General features: G+C 38.2%; 1 protein-coding gene across 12 annotated transcripts in view; it reads left to right on the top strand.

Moving 5' to 3' along the window:
• SNTG1 (syntrophin gamma 1) overlaps positions 1-22,984 on the top strand; it is a 222,200-nt gene that overhangs the window by 48,148 nt on the left and 151,068 nt on the right. Inside the window, exon 2 of one of the 12 annotated variants that reach the window (XM_087961720.1) lies at positions 12,209-12,318. The exons of the other annotated variants lie outside the window; for them this stretch is intronic. The gene's annotated coding sequence lies outside the window, so the exon portion shown is untranslated. The remainder of the gene's footprint in view (positions 1-12,208; positions 12,319-22,984) is intronic. 12 annotated transcript variants of the gene reach the window in all.

Consider the following 22,984-nt stretch of genomic DNA (forward strand, 5'->3'; position numbering starts at 1 on the left):
CTTAGATCTTTTCCAGCATTATGAATTCTTAAGAGAATTCTTAAGGTCTTCATATAATGTGCCCAAAATATGCTAATTTGACCCTGGTTATTGTGTCTCTAGTAATAACTCTGGATTAATTTGCCATGGCATCATTTTTTCTTGGTTATCCCTGATAACTAAGACTTAAAACTTTTATGGTCCTGCTTATTCAGAGTCCAATTTTCACTTCCATAGATGTCACAAAGAAAATTTGGATGATTCTGATCTTTGTAGATAGACATAATTCTGAGTATCTTTTCCAAGGCTTTCATTTGCATCTTATCAAATAGTAGTCTGCGATATGTTTCCTGGCTGCTGGTCTCTTTAAGCTAATACTCAGTCATTAAAAAACAGAAATTATCCACTGCTTTAATAATGTCAGTGTCAGTTCTAAGGCTGAATGTCATTAGATTAGTTTTCTTTACTGTAGCCCTATTTCTTCACTATGCTGTTTGATTTTCAGCTTGCAGATCATTTGCATCTTTAGCTGTCAGAGTAGTGTCATCAGTATAGCTCAGGTTATTGATATTTATTCCTCCAGTTTGATATTTATTCCCCAATTTTAGAACCATGTTCATATTCTTTAAATTCAGAGACTATCAAATTCCAGAATTACGAGGCTGGAACGGATGGCTTACCATTAAAAAGCAGAAAAGCAATAAAAAGAAAATCAGAAACTTCTGGACTTGTAGATGGCAGAATAGAAACCAGGGCAGATATATGGACTATCACATAAACTATGCCATGAAGGGCTTTAATTTACTACCATTATTTCAGTGACTTTTCAAAGTTATGGTGTGCTGAGTGAACTTCAGGGACTTATAACCGGTGCCTGAAGTTACAGCCTTTGGAACAACCCTTGGTCACCTGATGAACATTTCAACTCCTTCCACCCTCTATTCTTCCTCACATCTCTGCCCTTTTGGATGTCCTGCATTCCACCACGTAGCCTTGCTGCCACCTCCTACTGCTTGCAACTCACCTTTGTTATCCCCTTCCTCCTGCTGGTATCACAGGATCCAGGCACTGGGCAAGGTATAGCCATGAGGTACATGTGGTAAGGTTAGGGAGAGCCAGTGGCAGTTCCTTGGGTGAGGTGGAGGCCGTGTGTGAGGCCTATTTGGGGATATGTGTGTGGAAGAACTAGAGGAAGAGGAAGAACATGGGATTCCAGGAAGTGCAACACATACTCTGCAGCTTGTTTTGCAAGTAGTCCTAGAAAATAGGCCTAAGGGCTTTAATGAGGAGGAAAGTCCACCCCTGACAGAATCTACCCACAGTTCCCTCTGCTCACTCTCAGTCCAGCCTTCCTCCTGCAAAGCCAGAAAAATGCACACAATGAGGACAATGCCCTACCTGGGATGGGCACGAAGAGTATTCTATTCAATCAGAGAGTGAGCAGCGTGTAACATAGCAATAGCATGTAGTCTTCTATACTTCACAGTGCTTTACAGCCCTCTATAATTGGTTTACAGAGTCAGCATATTTGCCCCTAACAGTCTGGGTCCTCATTTTATCGACCTCAGAAGGATGGAAGGCTGAGTCAACCCTGAGTCAGTGAGATTTGAATTGCAGAATTAGCCTGTAATACTGCATTCTAACCACTGTATCACCATGGCTTTTCAGCCAACCAGGGAGAGGCACATGGATAAAGTGCGTGAGTTGGGTGTTGCAGAGAAGAAAGCAGCTTATTAGCCAGATGTGAAATGTCTGCATCAGCACCACACCTGCTTTTGGGTCTTGTATTTTTCCTTGTTCTCTCTACTGAAAGCTCAGTCTTTTCTTTGCAAATACTGACTAGAAAAATGAACAAATCCTAGAGTCACTTGGTTGGGTTGGGTGGCTATAGAAATCGATTAAATGAATGAATGAATGAATGAATGAATGCCATACATGGTTGAGGCAGTGCTAGGAGATGCAGAGGAGAGTGGGGTGTGGGCATAGCTTTAAGACTTGACTGAGGAGGGAGATCTCTGTTACCTTGGCTGGCAATGCTTATGATTCAGGGACTCATCAGCCACCACTAAGGGTCCCGAAGGGCCACTAGTCCCAGATGCCATGCAAGAGAAGCCTGGCTTCTTAGATTTCCTGTGCCCAAAAGATGGCCACATCTGCTGTCAGTGCTGAGTCCTCAGCAGGAGGGAAAAAAATGGCAAAGATCAGTGATGTGCACTAGGGGCAGTGCATGCATATTTTTGTGCACAACAGGAGTTTGGAGCAGTTTGCAGGTCACTTAAAAGGACAGAGATGGGAGGAAAATAGATGGGTGAGGAGAGTTGAAGTAAAAGTGAGCTTGTCAAGGTAAGAGAATTGTGAGGTCCTTGTCTAACAACGGTGTTGACCTAGCTTAACAAGCACAGCTGGGTCACTAAGCAATGTAGTCACATGATGTTACAACTAATAATCACATCACTTAGTAACTAAAGTTCCAGTCCCAATCATGGTCATAAGTTGAGGACTACCTGTTAGTGATAACTGTGCACAGAAGCACATTGGTAAGCAGTGAAGGACCCAAAGCAGTAGTCATATGGACTTTACTGCTTTGCGCCATCCCCCTGAGGGCATGTCGAATTTTTCAACATTCAATTCCCAAACATTAGGTGTGCTCAAAAGTTGTGACATGTATTGAGGATTGTAAAGATATTTTGGTTACTTTAATATAATTTAGATGTGCTTGGTAAATAACTACATAGATATCAGAACTTTTAAGCATGTTGTTTGTTTCATTTTCTGCCCCATATTCATCAACTAGGTTAAATAAGCAAGGAATGTGCATAGCCTTGTCTCTTTCCTTTGTGAACCTGTTTCACTCAGATTCTACCAGACTGTGGCTTTCTGGCCAGTGTAAAAGTTTTGCATAAGAACAGTGAGGTGGCCTGGGATAACTATTATCTTAAAGATATTGCATGGCCTGCCATGATGACACATTGCCTTTCTATTGGCAATGAAGTACATATTGTCTTTTTGGCCTCATTTGTTTTTCTCAGTTATACAGTGTTCATCGGCAATAATGTGCTTTATTCCTTAGCTTTTTCTAAACTAGCTTGTATATCTCGCACTTCTCTTTCCATCCAGGATTCTGATTTTCAATGGATGAACCTAAACTGCAGAAATACTATATGGAAATTCCTAAATTTAAGTTTGTGTAGTGCAGCTTTAAAATCTGCATCTTTAAAGCTTTAGTTGCTGAAAAGCATTATGGGCTTCCATTTTGGGGTAATTGCTGACACATAAAGCAATATTAATAATGCACAGCTAGAAGGACTTTAGTCCATTCTTTATAGCAAGTTTTAAATCAGTCATTTATAGTGTGGGTAGACTCTATGTTCCCTAATTGGGAAGAAATCATGGTTTGCATTTTGCTGGAAGCAAGATTTGATAATGCTATAATCCCTTTTTATGAGGTTGAGCGCTTAGAGAAAAGATAAGTTAAAATATAACCAGCAAATAAATGAAAGACAGAAGAGGAAGCTTCAGTTAATCTAATCTTCATGGTATATCCAGGGAGGGATGAAGAGTTATTGTGACTTAAATAACAGGAAGTTGTATGCTGTATTTCAAAATATATTTTCAGTATACCAGCTGCTGCATTTTGCTGCAGTTCCAGAACTCTTTTCAAGAGCAGCTATGTGTAACAGGGCTTGGAAATAATCTAATCTGATGTGATAAAAACATATGTAATAAAACCTGGGATCCTTCTGACAGAGAAAGATCCAGCTACCATATTAAACTGAACTATGAACCACTATAATTAGTGGTTTTTAGGTAGAATTGTCAGACTACAGACTTCATCTCTCAACGGCAGGAATTCAGATTACATTTTATTCCTGATCCCAGGATAGTTTGGCGATTGACTAGCATGTTTCTTGTCTGGATTTAAGCCTGTTTATTTGCCTCAATTGAAAGAAAATTTAGATTTCCTAAACCATTCTTGATCTGGAAGCTATTCAGAAGTCTGCAAGAGAGGGCAGTAAACAAACAAACAAACAAAGAAGAGGTGCATCCCCTCCTTTCAGTTCCTATCACAAATCTTGCAATTAGGGTTACCAAGTTTTCTCAGTCCAAAAACTGGACTAAAAGCCATGAGGAAAGATGCAATAAAATTTCCAAAACTCTCGATTTGGATGCTGTGGCTCCTTTAAGTCTTAAAAAGAGTCAAAGGGCAGCTGATTTTTTTTCAGCAGTGATAATATATAGTTCTTTTCCCCCTTCACTCTATAAGCTGTAAGCGATATGTTGCATTATTTTATTCATTATACATAAAATCATAATATATGTAAAGGAAGCTGGAATAAGGTCTCATACTTTATGAATAATAATGGAGATATTTTAGTATAAATTCAGTTTCTAAAGATAATTTTTAATTAATACTCTGATGTTTCATGCATGACCTTTTTAACAAAATACAACTAGCTGTTGACAAGTGCTAAACTCACAGTAAATAAAAATCAGTAAAAATTAATCTAATCCTGAGCTAATGAGATGCTTTTGAAAATTGCCTCTTCCCTGACTCCCCATCTTACTTATAATAACTGGCTTCTAAAGAGACTTCATTTCTTTTGCCTCAACCTCTTCTCTTTTCTTCCAAAGTGGAAAATCTTCCCTCCCATTTTTTAAAAATGTGCATATTAATAATACATTCCGTTTTTATATCACAGCTGGTTTGAAATAGCATCCCCCTTTCTCTTTTTTGCAACTTCTATTTCTTCTAATCTATAGAGAAAATCATGACAATTTGCAGAGAAGTTACAGAAACTAATTACCAAATTGATTACACTTGTAATGACTATCTGGATTCAAATTGAATTGAAGAAAGAGAGATACAAGTGATTGGGCCAATAGATTTCTCTAGAAAGAGGATGTACATAAACCAATTTGGATAATAATCCTTGACTTTATTGTTTCTATTATTTACTGCTAAATTCCCACTTGGATGTATTCTGCTGAACAGTGTCAGATTATTTGACAGAAACCTAAAAGCAAAAGAATAACAACCATGATGCTAATGATAATAACAAGTTTAATTTCTTACATGTTTTCAATATGGATTAGAGTTGGAAATCTAATTTTTACTGATATAATAGAAATTACTTGCTATTTTGTTTGCTATTCAGTAATCGTATTATATCAGATTTGTGAAGGTAATGAACAGAACGGTGGGGTTGATAATATTATCATTAAAGTTTGTACTGCAGCACTTATCTTGCAAAATTGCAGTACTTTTTATATATTCTGTTGAAAAAATAAATCCAATTTTTTGTTTCAAAATATTCTGTTATATAAAAGAAATATAGGAATATCCATTAAGCTTCACTGTTGCTTAAGTCTATTTGTTGGAGTCCTCATACCCATTCATCAGGTTGTGTGATGACCCGTAGTCTCTCAAAATAACCCAAAACATATATTAAAGACTGGTAAAGCCTTCAACTTAACTTCATTGTTTTATTAGGCACAGTTTAAAGTCACAAAAGTAAATAATGAGGCAAACAGAAAACCAAAACAAACTGCATTGATGAGAGTTCCGAAGCAAGCCAAGATAACTAATTATAAACTCCAGGAAAATAACCAAGAAAAGTCCATGGGAAGAACGCCAGCAAAGATAAACCTCTTTCAAGGTAAACACTAATTGACTTCAGCAATTCTAACTGCGCAGTTGCAAACTTATATACATAGCTCCTACCTGCAAGCCACGAGGAGGATCTTCTCTTGAGTAGACCTCGCTTTTCCCTGATCCTCTCCTCCCTGTGTGACCTCGGATGGATAGGGGATGGGCCTGGATCCTCCTCTGACTGCTCAGCCGGCCTCTGCCCTTCCTCAGCCTCCTCCACCACCTCTGGAGCCACACTCCCACTCCCTGTTGGCTGTTCCTCCTCTTCCTCAGAGTCAGACTCCACCAGGGACATGACACGTTGTTTCTTTCATGGTGCAGCATATCTGACATCCTGCTTTCTATCACTATACAGCTACTGTTATATTGTATGTATATAGGGTAAATTACAAAGAAACAGGACAACTTCCTGTGGGATTGTGCAGGCTAATTAACCACAATATTGTCCCCAGTGGCTCTGGAAAGTTCTTTACTTAAGAAATATAATTAGTATACTAATGCTACGTATACTGTAAAAAATTTTGTTAAGTGAAAGATTTGTTAAGTAAATTTTGCCCCATTTTACGATCTTTCTTGCCTCAGTTGTTAAGTGAATCACTGCAATTGTTAAGTTAGTAACACGGCTGTTAAGTGGATCTGGCTTCGTCCTTCACTTTGCTTGTCAGAAGGTTGCAAAAGGTGAACACATGACCTTGAGACACAGCAACAAATATGAACCAGTTGCCAAACATTTGAATTTTGATTGCATGATCTTAGGGATGTTGAAAAGGTTGTAACTCTGAAAAACAATCATAAATCACTTTTTTCAGTGCCATTGTAACTAAACAAACTGTTGTAAGAGGACTACCTATACCACTGATGGGGAATCTTTTCAGCACTGAACCAGAACACACGTGCATGCGCATGCATGTGCGCATGCCAGAGCGCCGGAAACCCGAAGACTAGCTGGCCAGTGTGCACATGCCTGTTTTGTGGGCATTTTTCAGGCCATTTTCAGGTTTTGTTTTGGGGGCCATTTTCAGGCCATTTGGGGGGGGGGGGGCAAAAATGGCTTGTAAAATGGCCTGAAAACCACCTGAAAAATTCCGTTTTGGGGGCATTTTGGGGCCGTTTTCGGGCCATTTTCTGGCATTCCAGCATCTGCGAAGACCAGCTGGCTGGCGTGCATGTGAGGACCAAAAGAGCAGCTGGTGATGGCATGCATGCCCACAAAGAGGGCTCTATGTGCCACCTCTGGCACACGTGCCATAGGTTCATCATCATGGACCTATAACTATTGTTGTTGTTGTTGTTGTTGTTGTTGTTGTTGTTATATATTAAGTCCTCTGGCTTTTTTTAATCACTTGCCTGTCATATGTCTCTCTGCTTTTCCTGCCTTTTGCCAGTTAGATGTTCTGACATTTGCTGATGTTTCATAAACATCAAGGTCATTTTTTCCCCCTATCTGATCTGAGAGGTGTTTGTGATTGCTCTGATTTTTAATTTAGGGATTGACTAAGAGTGTGCTAAGAGTAAATAAATTGGAAATTACCCACGGCAATTTTCTAGTATTATGTACATTACATTGCCCATTATTTTGAATGAGTTTCCTTGAATCTCCCTTTCTCGCCAGTTTGTTTACCCATTGATCAGCCTGACTCAGACATTGGACTCTAAAATTTATACATTTTTTGCAAGATTAAGAGCATTTGACTGGTGAGGATTATATAGGCTAATTAAAATTTAAGGGTAACTGTTAGGAATATAAGTCACCTAACAGGTATTTGGGTTAGAAATATATAAACCAGGATAAACATTTTAGTACTATATCTTTAAGGGAATGCAAGAGCATGCAATTGGGTGTGGTTTCTCAAACAGCCATAAGATGGAGCCAGAAACCTGGGTTGTTTAGTCCTAATCTCAGAAGAGAGTGTGACTCTATCTCTGTTTCCTTCTGTTGGAAAGTATTGCTGTTGCTCCATTTCTTCTAATTGACTGATATTACTGGATTTAATGTAAGTCTGATACTGAACTGTTTTTTCACACTGGACTTTGATATTTGGATTATCCCTGGATTGAAAAACTGACTGATTTTACTTGTGAATTACTTTTGGATTGCTTATTTTGGACTTTGCTTAAACCTTTCTGGAAGTAAAAACCTACATTTACTGTACAGTGTATCTGTGTACTTTGTGTGTATTATTCCAACACTACTCTCTATACGTCTCCCTGTATGCGCTCATTCTCCTAACGGGGAATTACCTCAACAGTAACAAAGTTGTTAAATCTGATTAATAGAATTCAGTTGAACACGTAAAACAACAATAGGGAAACAGTTACTGTTGTGTTCATTTCTTTCTAAGTTGCTCCAAATAGCTGCTATTTCAAATAAAACAGGAAGAATATTCAAATAGTCCCATCTCACACTTCCTGTAGGTGAAACTACTTAGACTGAGAGATCAGTTCCGGAGCCAAGGTCTTACCCCAATAATATTCATAAAGGGAGGGTATCAAAAAAGTCAAAATGAGGGTATCAAAAAAAGTCAAAATGAAGCTACAGCTGCACAATTGTAGCCTTCATTTTGACTTTTGGACCTGCAGATGGCCCTTCTGTATATCCTACTTTGTCTGTTCTCTACCTTTATCATATCCATATGAAGGAACAACTGGGATTGGGCAGAGAGAAAAATGTTTCTTCAGGGAAAATTCAGTTTGAAACTAGAATATTTATGATAATAGTAGTAGGCTATTAGTAGGCTTAAACACATTTAACTAGTTTTTATTCTAAACCATTGAATTGAGTTGTGAAATCCATTATTATCTGGGCAGTTTGGATACATAGGGTATCACTAGACTTCAAAGCAGGATTTTATATGCCTAGCTGGTTTCTGCAAGCTTGGTATCTGTTTGGAACCCTTTTATGCTTCTATCTTGAAGTAGTTCATCCATGAAATGAAAAATAAAAGGTCAAATTTCAGAAGTAGAAGCAATCTACTTTCAGTGATTAGTTAGGAACAATCTGTATTCTGATTTACAGTAATTTTAATCAACATGTATTGTCATGGAGATTCTGCTAGGCCAGGGGTAAGGAAACTTGGCTCTTTTATCACTTATGGACTTCAAGTCCCAGAATTCCTGAGTGAGCCATAAAAGGCTCCCCATCCCTGGGCCTACTGGTTTTTCAGTTGTGGGGGAAATCAATTTTTGATTAATATTAAACAGTCCCATTCGAGTCAAAAATTGATTCCCCCCACAACTGAAAAACCAGTAGGCCCAGGGATGGGGAGCCTTTTATGGCTCACTCAGGAATTCTGGGACTTGAAGTCCATAAGTGATAAAAGACCGAAGTTTCCCTACCCCTGTGCTAGGCTGATGGCAAGGTACATCAAGGGATTATGTGATATAATGTGATACAAGTAATACAATTATAGGCCGATGTTTTAAGGATCAATGAAGACGATGACAGTTTAAGTTACTAATGTTAATCATCATCATCATCATCATCATCATCATCATCATCATCATCCCCTACATTTAGTACCTGCTAAATTACCTGCTCAGAAGGAAGTGGAGGAGAGGAGAGGAAGCGAGAAGAGGAGAGGCCTAAGTATTGTTCTTGACCCATATTGTCCACTGTGCTCTGTACCTGACCCATGCAGTATATCTTGCACATAGCTGGACACCCTTCCTGATTTTTGATACCTACTCATACACTTCTGACATGCACAGCATCTCTAGTGCAAACCTCCACACCCTTGCCAACCCACTTGGTACCTCTTAACACACTCCCATGCACCATTCCTGACTTGCATACCCCATTATTCATGCCCCTGGCAGTAATCACTTACCTCCCTGCTGATCTTGGAGTTGCAAATTCATGCTGAATTACCCATCAATGTTCTCCTTGCAGTCTTCCCTCAAACAAAGTAAATGGGAAAGTCTGCAGGAATTTAAGGAGGAGAAGGAGGGAGGGAGGGAGGGAAGGAGGGAGGAAGGAAGGAGGAAGGGAGGGAGGGAGAGAGAGAGATAAGGATGAAAGAAAGGAATGAGGGAGGGGGAAGGAGGGAGGGAAGGAAGGAAGGAAGGAAGGAAGGAAGGAAGGAAGGAAGGAAGGAAGGAGGGAGGAATGGAAAATTTCTGATGTTTCTTGGCAGCTTCCCACAAGGAAACTCAACGGAGAAGTTGGCAGAAATCCAGAAATCGCACCTGTTCCCACTGCTTTTTTGCCCATCCATGGTCATTCTTTTTCTGCTTTACTCATGAGCAGCAGCTTTCTGGTCTATATATGATGATCTCACAATCTCTCTTTTATGCAGAGAGCTTTGGTGGACCAAAAAGAAGCCATTGGGCTGCTGAATCTGCCACAATGCCATCTCCGCTGTCTCAGAGACATGTATCCCACCATCTTCACATTGAAAGTCCTCCAGTGTGTAATACTAAATTTGGAAATAAAGTACTGGGTTGGCTGGAAGAAGACATAGTTTAAACATTTGTTCAGTTTTGTATCTGAAATACAAAACAAACAAAAAAAAAATAACAAAAGGTAACGTATTTACAAAATATTGTTTTCCTTATATTTCTCTTTAAAAATGTGAAAAGTTGTAGAATATTAATGGTTCTTCCAAGGTATTCTCTATCTTCTCTTTCTTTCTCTCTCTCTCTCTCTCTCTCTCTTTCATATGAGGTCCTTCATGTAGTAATTGAATCCATCAGAACAATGTAACCTTAGGAAATAAAACTGGGAGTAATTGCAAACCTCCAAACAAAAACATCAGCTTCTCTGCCTATTGTAGCGGAATGTATTTAAGCTTGTTCACCCTCATCTTACCCAGATTGGCTGCCAGACACAACATCTCTTGGGGAAAGAAAATAGAAATGAAAGTTAGAACTGTCAACAGCATATTTGCAATTCCCTTCACAGTATTATATAGGTATGCAATGGAAATTGGATTTTTACTTCTGATTGTTGATGTTTGTCCTACATCAATTTTAATTGCTGACCTTACAATTTCATTGGATAGAAATAGTTCCTCAATTTGAACTGAGGGGTCTGCTGAAATAATTGGTTTCCTGAAGAAATTTAAACTGTTTATTTATTCAATTCATAAATCTGCCACACTCATATATATGATTCTGAGTAGCTCACAGCAGTTAATAATGCATCAAAATACAATAAAGAAAATACAGACATTATAGAGAGGGGTGTCAAACTCATGTCTTCACAGAGGTGTCACATGACGTATTGGGATTCCCCCCCTTCGCTAAACCAGGCGTGGGCGTGGGCATGGCCAGCGCATGACACATCTGGCCCCTGGGCTGGGAATTTGACAGCCCTGCTATAGAGCAAATATACAAAGCCATGCTAAAAATTACAATTTTAAGCCTATTGATATGGAATTTTAGATAATATTTCCTGACCTGCCCTCCATAGAAGTCTGCTTCCATTTACATAATTTCAGATGATCAGAGGTGACTTTCTCATTTTAAATTTAAATTCTCCAAATTAAATTGGAGAATTACTCCTCCTTTCAGATAAATGCAATATCTTTTTTCTTTGTACTTATTTTATTTAATATGCAGTCCACATTTATTTCTCAGCTATGCTAAATAAGGGTAGAATAACATATTTCTTACAAATAAAAAAATAACTTTGAAATGAAAGATAACAGTGCAGAAATCTGTCTGTCTGCATACACTAGATAATAGAACATCTTATGATTTTAAATTCAAGAATTAGAATGTTGAAATCAGTAAAATACTTTTTCTCTCTTCTGATACCATATGTATTAATAACAATATATATTGCTTTAATGGGCATGCATATGAAACAGGATGTACACTTGAGATTTCATTGTGTACCACTCCAACTTAAAAGTTAGGTTTCCAAGTCATTTGTTTTGAGAATTTTAGCGTACTTAAAATTTGAAATTCATATAAGAATAATTTGGATCTAAGATTAATACCTTCATAATTCAGTAGGGCTTCACAAAAAAAGAGGAAAGACAATACCAATTTCCTTTAAAGCAGTGAAAAATAAATCCCATTCAGAATCATAGTGTGATTTTACAAATGATAATTTCAACCTAAAAAGTAGCATATAATTTGCTTTATGCTAGCCTCTTCTCAATGGATCTGTTGAAAATTAGTCAGAGTATATTGCTGAGCACATACTCAGTAGATTTCAAATAACTTGGCAAATTTACTGGTTGTTTCAAAAATTTGAATATTCATGTTTTATAATGAGCATGTGTAGTTTAACCATATGGATATTTATTTTATATAAATAACATGTATTCTATTTGAAGGCTTTTCATAAAGAGAAACAATAACAAGTTGGAAATAAATATCTCACTGCTTGTAATTATTCCTTGTATATGATTGATTGACAGAAAAAGTGATTATTTTGAGGAAGTTAAATTGTTGTTTTCCATTTAAATAAAAGTTCAATATTAGTTATCTATAAATTGATTTCACAGCTAGGGAATATGGGAGATAATTTTCATAGGACAGAGCTGAAAATAAATTCCAATAGTTATTATTCAAAATATCTTGCATATATCTTCAATTAGTTCATTTTCATTCAGTCTTTTGTTTATACAGATGTCCATATGGCTCTAAGGAAAATAGATAAATAGGATTGGGAAACATTTGTATGTGATGGACAAGCCACTATTCTCTTATGCAAATACTGAGGAAGGAATTGAAGCTTTGTGAGTTCCAAGTTATGTATATCTGTAATTTGTCTACTGTGTTTCCAATCCCACCACTTTCTCAGAAAGATGCTAAGGGCTACTGGCAGACACACCTCATTTTCCATTTCTTTCAGATAGAAAGATTATTTGCTATGGCAGGAATCCCAAATCTTCGGTCATTGAGTGTGGATTTTGGAGAAGAAGCTGTGGGTACTTGATCACCTTTTAAAATAACCTTTTGATCAGAAGAGGAAATGAGATGAATCAAAGCCACAAATCTATTTAATATAGCAAAGATTGTGTCTATTCTTTATAACCCACAAATTGCTATAGTTTCCTGTTTGAAATATGGGACCAAAGATTATATGTTACTACCCCCCCCCGGCGGGGGGCGGGGGCGGGGCCCCGGGGGTTTTTATAACCCACAAATTTGCCCGCGATGGGGCTATAGCTTTCCCGAAAGCCATTTTACCGGAAATATGGGACACAAAATGCTTATAATATATATTTACTAGACCAATGTTTTGAGGTGTGTAGATCAGAGGTGGGATTCAATTTTTTTTACTACGGGTTCTATGGGCGTGGCTTGGTGGGCGTGGCAGGAGAAGGATACTGTAAAATGTCCATTCCCTCCCCTCTCCATCAACCTGCTTTCCAGCTCCATTCTCCTGTGCAGGGCAACAAAAGAAGACCCAGCTGATCAACTGGGACTTGAGAGGCAGAGAATAGGTGGGAGCGGGGCCAGTCAGAGGTGGTATTTGCTGGTTCTCTGAACTACTCAAAATTCCCACAACCGGGTTCTCCAGAACTGGTCAGAACCTGCTGAATACCACCACTGGTGTAGATGCTTAAGTAAACTTTCCTGTTTACATCACAGTAGAATAGACTGCGCTCATGGTGCTGTTTCAACAATTACTTTGAATAACATGTTAGACAGAGATTGATCATTGTAGTTCTCAATGTCCATCTATTTGACATTTTATTTAGAATACAATGCTTAGTGAGAAATAATTCCATTTGGACATTTTCTTGTAAAGAGTGAACAAAGATGGTCTATTTTATGATAGGCAAAACAGAAAGTTATATGCTTTGAATATACAGTGGTATAGATGATAGATCACAGTAAGCATCTCTATACTTGACAGGTTCAAAGAAGTACAAGAAGAAGGCAATGGATAAGGATCTAAGAGATTATAGGAATGTTCTTGGAAAAGTCATTATTCCTCTTTAGAAGCAGGTCAGGGTAGCAAACATTGATAATGCAGTTACCAGGAATTGAATTTGACTCAGTGACACTAACTAATGAAAACATTGAAGTATGGTATTTAAATTTGATGTGCTCTAGATTGTAAAATAGAGTATCACAATTTATTCTACAAAAGCCCTTGTGGTACTTATTAGTTTAGCATCATACAGTTCACTAAGCTTGACATTTACAATATCCCAGGGACAGTGTATTCAGCTTTGTGGGAAAACTGTCTCAAGGTAACCAAATATATTTTGTACAATAAACTTAATATTTTATGGAGTTGACTTCTTAAGGTGGCCCACAATAATTGTTTATTTAATCATAATACACAGATCACATAATCTGCAGAATATGTTTGTTAATTTCTGAAAAGTTTAATATTTAAAGCTTTATTGGGCTTTAGGTCAGAATATTGAAAATGACTCTGCTTGGATTAATTTTATATATTACAATTAAGTTCTATTCCTGAGAAAATTTTCAAGTTCTCTTCTGGAGTGGGCACTAAAAATGTTTATGCCATTTAATGACAGATTTAAAATATGTTTTGCTTCTTTTCCATTATCATTTCTTTTTTATATATATATAAAAGTTTTATGGATTCTTATGTTTGTGCTGGATTGCTCTATGTATGTGTACACAGGTGTGTGTATCTGTCTGTCTGTCTGTCTGTCTGTCTGTCTCTCTATAGGTTAAAGTGTTGGACTGTTCTCTGCTTTTCTAGGAAGGAAAAAATAGTTTGAATGGAAATAAATAATAAATGTATTATAGATAAAAATAATGTGAAATAAAACATTGCTACAAATACGTGACAAATTCCTTTTGTGTCCAATCACACTTGGTCAATAAAGAATATATTATTCTATAACTTTATTCTTTAAAAAAGTGTTAAAATGAAAACTTAAGAGGCATAATTGCATTTCATTGACATAGCTTTCTATAAAATCCACTTCTTATTCTGTCTTTTAATAACACAGGCAAACCTAAAATCAGCACACAAACATGTATTTTTGCTACACAGGCTATAGATCCAGAAAATTATTAAACTTCTATTATTTGAGGCTATTGGAATATCTTTGGTTAACATCAGAGGTGGTATTCAGCAGGTTCTGACCAGTTCTGGAGAACCTGTAGCGTAAATTTTGAGTAGTTCGGAGAACCGGCATGTTAAGGTAAAATGTCAAACTGCTTTATTACATAAGAAAACATTGATATTGCCGTCCCTCATGTTGAGCATACAAGTTCCATGATGCATCACTGCATATTCCCCTCCCACCAGGTATAAAAAGTACTTACTTTTGGTTTTTGAACCTCTCTCTCGTCTCCCCCCTTGGAAGAATGATGTACCCAAGAGAGAACATAGACATAATGTAAGTTTACATCTCTACAATAAAAGAATTACTCTGACCATAAACATTTTTTAAAGTTAATTTTGGCTAGATCCATTAAAGGTTATTAACACGGCAAATACCACCTCTGACTGGAGATTTTATAGTATCCTTCCCCCACCAAGCCATGCCCACAGAACCGGTAGTAAAAAAAAATTTGAATCCCACCACTGGTTAACATGTGCTGGCCTGCACTTGGGTGACCAGAATATCGTGTCTGGAAACAATTGTTCTTAAATAGACAACTATTTATCTAGGTTCTTCTGTTCAATATACAGTTAGCTCAAACTTTCTTTGGCCTTTCTTTGGAAAACCTGTAAAAACCTGTCTGTTCCAGGTTGGGCCAGGATTAGTAGAGTTCCTATATGAAAGTGAAACTGGACACCCTAACTAATCAGACAATTTCAGTGTACAGTGATCATTTTTAATTGGATTTGTTCTTTCTGCTAGGGATTTTGTTGTTGGGTGTGCATGTGCATGTGTAGGTTTCCTGTAAACCAGCAAGAGTTGCAATATTCAAGCTGGATGGTCATTTAAGTTCTTTAAATATAATATAATTTTATGTGAGATTAATTTGACAGCATCTTCAATTGGACCTGAAAGTAAACTGGCAGCTAATGAAACTCATGAGGCAGAGGTGTAACATGCACTGTTCTAGAAGTGCACATAACTGCTGATCCTTCTGCATTTTGTAGCAGCTGAAGCTTCTGTATACTCTTCAAAGGCAGAGTGCGTGTAGAGAGCATTGCAGTAGTCAATGCAGTGTTGAAGAGAAGGTTATGAGAGCTTTGTCAAACTTTATAGACTGGGGGAAAACGGATTTTGAGATAGAAATAGATACATTCTATTGAATAAATTCCAAATTAGTTAGAACAGGAAATGTTCCAAGGGATGTTCTAGAACAGGGGTATCAAACTCAAGGCCTGTGGCCTGGATCCAGTCCAAGGGATGCTTAAATCTGGCCCGCAGGACCTCTGCCTGTCAAAATAGCTGGCAGAGTGCTGAAGAAGGACTGGATTACAATTATGTGGCCTCAAGTAAGTGCCTGATCTGGATAGAAAACAAGCAACATCCTATATTAATACTACAATTTAATGTCAGATTTTACATACTGTAAATCCATTTAATCTAAAATCAACAATCTATAATTGACAGCCATTTCTATTTACTATTCTGGGATTTTACCTCTGCTGTTGGATCTTGTATTATCATGTTATTTCTGCTATTGTAATTTTATTATTACTTGAATAATAAAATACAATAGTATAAATATCTTTTCTGCCTGGAAAAGCAATTTACTATTAAACTATGGAGTATAAATTTAAAAATACAAAATTTAGTGGAGTATTAAGAATAAGTAATAAATGTTTCCAGTAACAATGTTTGCCTGGTAGAAGAGATAGGAAAATGGTTATAGTAAACAACTGTGGAAAGAAGAGAAGGGGAAAAATGCATCTTGAGCATGTGTCAAATGCCACCATGGCCATGCCAACTCTAGACAGATGGATGGACGGACACGCACACATGGCCTTCCAAGGTCAAACACAACCTTAATGTGGCCCTCAACCCTAATGTGGCCCTCCTGTAGTGGCAAAGTTTTAAACATTTAATGGACAAATAGGAAAGAAGCTGCTAGAAAAAAAGAGGGATAAATAGTGAAAGAAGCTGCCAGAAATTAAAATGAATCACACTATCCAAACATGACCAACTATATGAAATTCAAAACACAAAAACCTTCAAAGTGTACAGTAAATAGGACTGGGAGTATTACTGAAGGAAGTTCAAGCCATTCTAAAAATATCCTGTAAATGGAGCGAGAGAAAATACTGGCATGAGTTCTATGGCTAAACACAGAATATCTTCCTTAAAGGCTTTTTAGCCAGTCAGTGTTTAATAGAGTGACAAAGTCCTATGGAGCTTTAGGCAAAAAAAAATATTCAAAGATCAAAACAGCTGCATGTAATACCACAACCATTACAAGAATACTATACAATGAGATTGTACTTTGGTTACTTTACTTGAAAAATAAAAACCTAGGGTTTTTAAAATGAAAAATTGATTGCTTTGAATAGTAGTATATTGTGCGTCAAAGTATTCTTTGGGTCATAAACCATAATAAATAGCACTTAGACTTATATAGCACGTCACAGTGCTTTACAGCCCTAAGCCACAGTGCTAAGCTGTTTACAGAGTCAACATATTGCCCCCAGCAATCTGGGTCCTCATTTTACTGACCTCAGAAGGCTGGAAGGCTGAGTCAGCCCTAAACTGGTGAGACTCGAACTGCGAAACTGCTGGCAGCCGATAGTCAGCAGAAGTAGCCTGCAGTTCTGCATTCTAATCACTGTGCCACTAGAGCTCAATCATAGTATCCTAATGGGATGATGGGGGTGATCAGAGACCACAGTGATCAACCAATAACCTAGACCAACTCTCTGCAATGTACAGGAAAACCAATTAAACTACCCTTGAAAACTAGTCCAGCCTCTCAAAACTTCCAGAGATGGAAATTCCATACTTTCCGTATCTTTTAAGAGATTTAATAGATAATCAGAGTTGGAAGGGACCTTGTAGGTCATCTAGTCCAACCCCCCACCCAAGAGAGAGACCCTACACCATTTCTGACAAATGGCAGTCCAATCTCTTCTTGAAAGTCTCAAGTGATGGCGCTCCCACAACTTCCAAGGGCAAGCTGTTCCGTTGGTTGATTGTTCTCACTGTCAGAAAGTTTCTCCTTATTTCCAGGTTAAATCTCTCCTTGTTCAGTTTCCATCCATTATTCCTCGTCTGGCCTACAGGCACTTTAGAAAACAGCTTGATCCCTTCCTCCCTGTGGCAGGCCCTCAGATATTGGAAGACTGGATTGCTCCACTATTGTACTTATTTTAGCATGAAGCAATTTTTCTTATACTTTTCTTTTTTATATTTAAGAAAAATTCAGCCATGACTTCTAGGATTTTTTTCAGATGCTTACATGATTACAGTTGCACACCTGACCAACCATCAAGTGGGAGGGGGAAATGCTCTATCTTTGACAGTTTTCAGTTACACAAAACTTTGTTTTTCTCATAGCAGCTTGTCTTGCCATAGGTTTGCCTCAAATCACCTGCTTTGATAAACTATAATGAGTGTTCACAATCTTCAAGATGTCTACAAATGGTTTGCTGTCTTATCTAACAGATTTCTATGGATTGAAGTTAGGATTGAAGTTAGCTTCTCTAGTCATTAATAACTGAGATATTCCACTGTCTTGCAGGAGGGGGGGTGGACTACATTGCTTCATCTTTGCTCCTCTGTCATCTTTCCAGGTGCTGACAGCTGCTCAGAGAAAATTGACAGGTGTTCCAACAGTTTTGTAGTCAAGTATTTTATTTTATTCTTTGGTAAGCAGCTTTTAAGGGCCATTATGGTGCTATAGTTATAATGCAAGTACTGCAGGCTAACTCATTGCTCACTCCAGGAATTCAATCCTTAATGGCTTAAGATTGAGTCAGCCTTCCATCCTTACGAGGTTGGTAAAATGAGCACCAAAAATTGTTGGGGGCAATGTGCTGACTCGGTAAACGGCTTAGAGAGGGCTGTAAAGCATGGTGAAGTGGTATGTAACCATGGGTGGGATTCTACCGCTTTGGCCTGTTTCTATAGAACCGGTTGTTGACGTTCCCGGTAGTTTGGAGAACCGGTAAATCCGGCCTCTGGCTGGCCCCACCCATCTCCGCCCACTTCTCCGCTCCTTGCCCAGTCAGTCCCTATTGTACATGCACAATATTGTGCGCATGCGCAACCTGCCTCACCAAGCCAGCCATTGCTGCCTACCTTTCGCTGTGGCCCTGCCTGATCTGATGATCTCCCTGGGTAAGTGCAAGCCCCAGTCACCTTTCCCTTGCCCCACTCCTCTCCAATCCATTGCTTTGATGCAGTCTTTTTATCCCCCCATTGCTCGCATTTCTTTCTCATTGCTCTATCCCCCACTGCTGTCCTTTTGACTTTTGCCACGCATCTCTGTGCATGTGCGCACGATCTCCCTGTGCACGCTGTGCTTCTCTGCACATGCGTGTGCGATCTCTCATGCATGCTGTGCATCTCTGCGCATGCGTGCGCATCTCCCACACACCCCCATGCATGCGCTTCAGATACCCGACAATTAGATGTTGGGCAGTGGCATGCACGCACATGCACAGAGCTCTTCTGGGTGACCTCTCACATGCTAGCAGAAGTGGCTCTGCGTGCTACTTCTGGCACACATGCCATAGGTTCGCCAACACGGATATAGTGTCTCAAAAGGGAACTGACATCAACAAGTTCTAGCTTGTGTGTTGAGTACCAAGTTCAAGGAGTTTCAAAGTAGTTGAGTACCAAGATACTACTGTATTCTGCACTTAAATAAATAAGATGACATATGCTACTTTAGCATGTTCTTTTCCCAGTTTACAACCTTTATTGTTTCATGTGTCTTTATAACTGTTGCTTCCTGTTATCATACAAATTCTTCAATAGGCTAATGAGGTGATTCACTGCACCCATATTTTTAGGATGATCTACAATTTGTTCTGGTATACATCAACCAAATAGCTTTGTATAATCAATAAAACAAAAGTGTGGAACTTTTGAGAACTCTCTTATTTGTTCATGATATATTATACATTATACGTTATCAATGTGAACCCAGGTACTTCTTCCTCTAACTGATTCCAGCTTGTATATCTGGCAGTGCTCTTTCCATTTAAAATTGAAGTCTGGACTATGCAGTCTTGAGCATTAACCTTACTAGTATATAAAATAAGTGCAATTCTTTAGTAGTTTGTTTAATATTGCTCAGTTTTGCTATTAGAATATGAAATGATATTTTGCATTCCCCTGACTGGTGCTCTGTTTTATATGCTCACTTATAAATGACAAGTAGCACTTTAAATTCACTGTCCTGTGAGATTTTAAATGTTTCAGCTGGTTTTTTTTTAATCAATTCCTGCAGTTCTCTTTATAACAGCATTTTATTTACTTTACTTTCTGAACTACAGTACCTGACTCTAGTGATTAAACCTTCATATGTGTACAGTAGTCCATGATTTACAACCCCAATTTGCGCCCAAAATTTCTGTTGCTAAGTGAAACATTTGTTAAGTGATTTGTGCCCCATTTTATAACTTTTCTTAACCTCAGTGGTTAAGTGAATCATGGCAGTTATTAAGTTAGTGACACAGTTGTTTAGTGAATCTGGCTTTCCCATTGACTTTGCTTGACAGGTGATTACAATTGTCATAAATATACATCAGTTGCCAAGCACATTTTGAATTTTGATCACGTGATCTTGGAGATGCTGCAATGGTTATAAATGTAAAAAAAAAAAGTCATAAGTCACTTTTTCAGTCCCACTGTAACTTTGAATGGTCACTAAATGAACTGTTGTAAGTTGAGAATTAAAACAATTATTCTTAAAAATAACAGGTGTTCCATATATTTACATTGGCAATTCTATACCTTCTTGTGCAGATTTTCCCATACATGCACCTGGGATACAGTTGTAACCAATTGACTATCAATCAACTGTTACTTCTGGAGTTTGTAAGCCCAGACCAAATTGTTTTTATTTTTAGGAAAGTTGTTCTACATAAATAAATATTTCTATAATATCATGATCATTGATTAAAAACTAATGCCATTGCAGTAATCCTGTGTTAATAAAAAGTGCTAATAAACCACCAAAACTCAAAGATGATTTAGAATATATTTACTTAGAAATAATTTTTTCACTTACTAGTTCCTGTCATTCTAGTGCCAGGAGATACTATATAATATATAGTAAAAGGATATATATTAGCCAATGTCCTATAGACTAGGACACTTTGGTTTATGAAGAATGTATTTTATTGGCAAATCTCTAACTCCCAACTCCTGCTAGTCAAAGTTAGTTATTTTGCCTTAATCAAAATCTCTAAGTTTATGAACATTTTATGAATTGGGAAAAATGTTTCAAAACAGTTTGCCAAGTCTCAGGAAACTATTTTGAAAATCCCCATTCTTTTTATTACTATAATTTTCTTGTAAGTATCCAGAAGAAAATTGACTGGCATAAATAAGGAGCACTTAAAACCCTCAAAAGAAGGAAAAACTCCTTACCTTGATTGAAGTCAAGGCACATCATTTATACCACTGTCATGTATCATAATAGGGGCAACCTATTATGTTTTGAAGAGAAAAGCTGTATTTTCCTGTTTCAATTTATCTTAGAGTATTATTGTGTTCAAACCCTGCAGAGTGATTAAATTTTCAAAAGCTATATTCACATCTTGGTTTGATTTGAACAGGTTATAATCAAGATTAATTTACTATAATTTGCTCAGTTTATTTAGACAATGGGTCTAAATAAAAAGCAATACCTAAACTTTTATATTTGAAAGGGGAATTTGTCCCAAAGCTTAATCCCCTACTCCACGCAGAATTCGAAATTAAAATACCTATGCTGAATGGCTGATCAGCCTCTTTTTGAACATAGCCAATGAATGGAAACCTGCCAGTAATTATATCTAATAATTGGTTTTAATACCAAATTGTTGTTATCATTAGAAAAGCTTTCCTAAGATTCATTTGGAATCTGATTGCCTAATCTATTGTACCACATTTTACTCTTTGGAATAAAAAGCAGACATTTTTCTGGCAAAACATTCTAGATATTTGAAAAGTGTTTGTCATTACCCCCTCCCCCAATATTTTTTCCTTAGGACTAAACATGAAGCAAGGATATAAGAGTTTCCCTTTCAGATCTATCATACATTATGAAATCTTATGCTGGCAGCTGATACAAATCTCTCCAACAATGTTCTCTCCCATTCGTCTCCTGTTTTTGGTCAGCAGAGTGCTGCTGGAGGCTGGAGAGACAAAAAATGGGCCATGCGGGGGCCTCACGGGGCCTCCACGCAGCCCGTTTTTGGCCAGGAGAGGATTGCAGGAGGCCAATAACATTTTGGCCAGGAGAGGATTGCTATGGAGGCCAATAACATGGTACAAATGCACATATGCCCCTTGTACCCCATTTTGGCTTGGAGAGTACTGCAGGGACCATCCAGGCCTAAAATGGGGCACTGGGGGGCCGCATTGGCCAACAGGGTACTGCAGAAAGCATCCGTCCCATCTTCCCCCCCACCAGCCCACAGAGGAGAACTACAATGCTGATTCGGCCCTCAAAGAAATCCAGTTTGACACCCCATTTTGATACATATACAGTACATACATTGGTAATTGTTCCATTCTTTATCCCATTCCTATTTCCATTCTTTTCTCCTGAGAAATCTGTGCTTTCTCTTTGGTGTCATTTACTCCTCCCATGAGGAAATGACCATATTAAAAAAAATACATTGAATAAATCCTGTTTCTTTGTAATTTACTCTATTGAATTACTGGAAATGATAAGGATTTAATTATGCTTTCTCCTGATGCAGTTGCTCACAGATGTTAACAATGTGGCACCTGAAAACACTGTTGCTGCCCGTGTTTCATGGAACGTGTTATGTCTGGGCGGTGGGTCCCAAGGAGAGACGAGACTCGAAATAGTAACAACAGCTCTTTATTAGGAAATCAGATACTGAGACAAAAACCCTAGCCTCGGCAGCTCTTTTTATAGAGCTGGCCGCGGCTAGGCAGCCTATGACAGGCTTTTGAGCTTGCCGCGCTTGGTTTTACCCAATCGCGGCAACCCGTATACGAACCAATCAGGATTGCTATATATCGTCCAATCGCGGCCTGGCTTTTCTGGACCAATCAGAATGCAGGCCTACAAGCCTGCTAGTATGGAATACCCCTCCCCTCTTGGTTCCATCCAAGGGGCGGGGTGACGTAGTCATGCAAGTAGGTGGGTCTTTGTACCTGCCTACTAGACTTGCGCAGTTCACAATGTCTCTGTTCACCATCGGGTTCGGACGGGCTCCGCGTCGCTCTCAAGCTACTTGGTGGAACTGTCTGGAAGGGTGAGTCGGTCCTATAGCTGCGACTCCCACCTGGTGATTCCGGGTTGGTTGAGTCGTTTGCTCCGCTGCTCCCGCCTGGGTTCTCTGGG

Source organism: Notechis scutatus, chromosome 3, assembly GCF_049901735.1.
Source record: "Notechis scutatus isolate UNSWTSFEM ecotype Mainland chromosome 3, rNotScu1.2, whole genome shotgun sequence".
NCBI lineage: Eukaryota > Metazoa > Chordata > Lepidosauria > Squamata > Elapidae > Notechis > Notechis scutatus.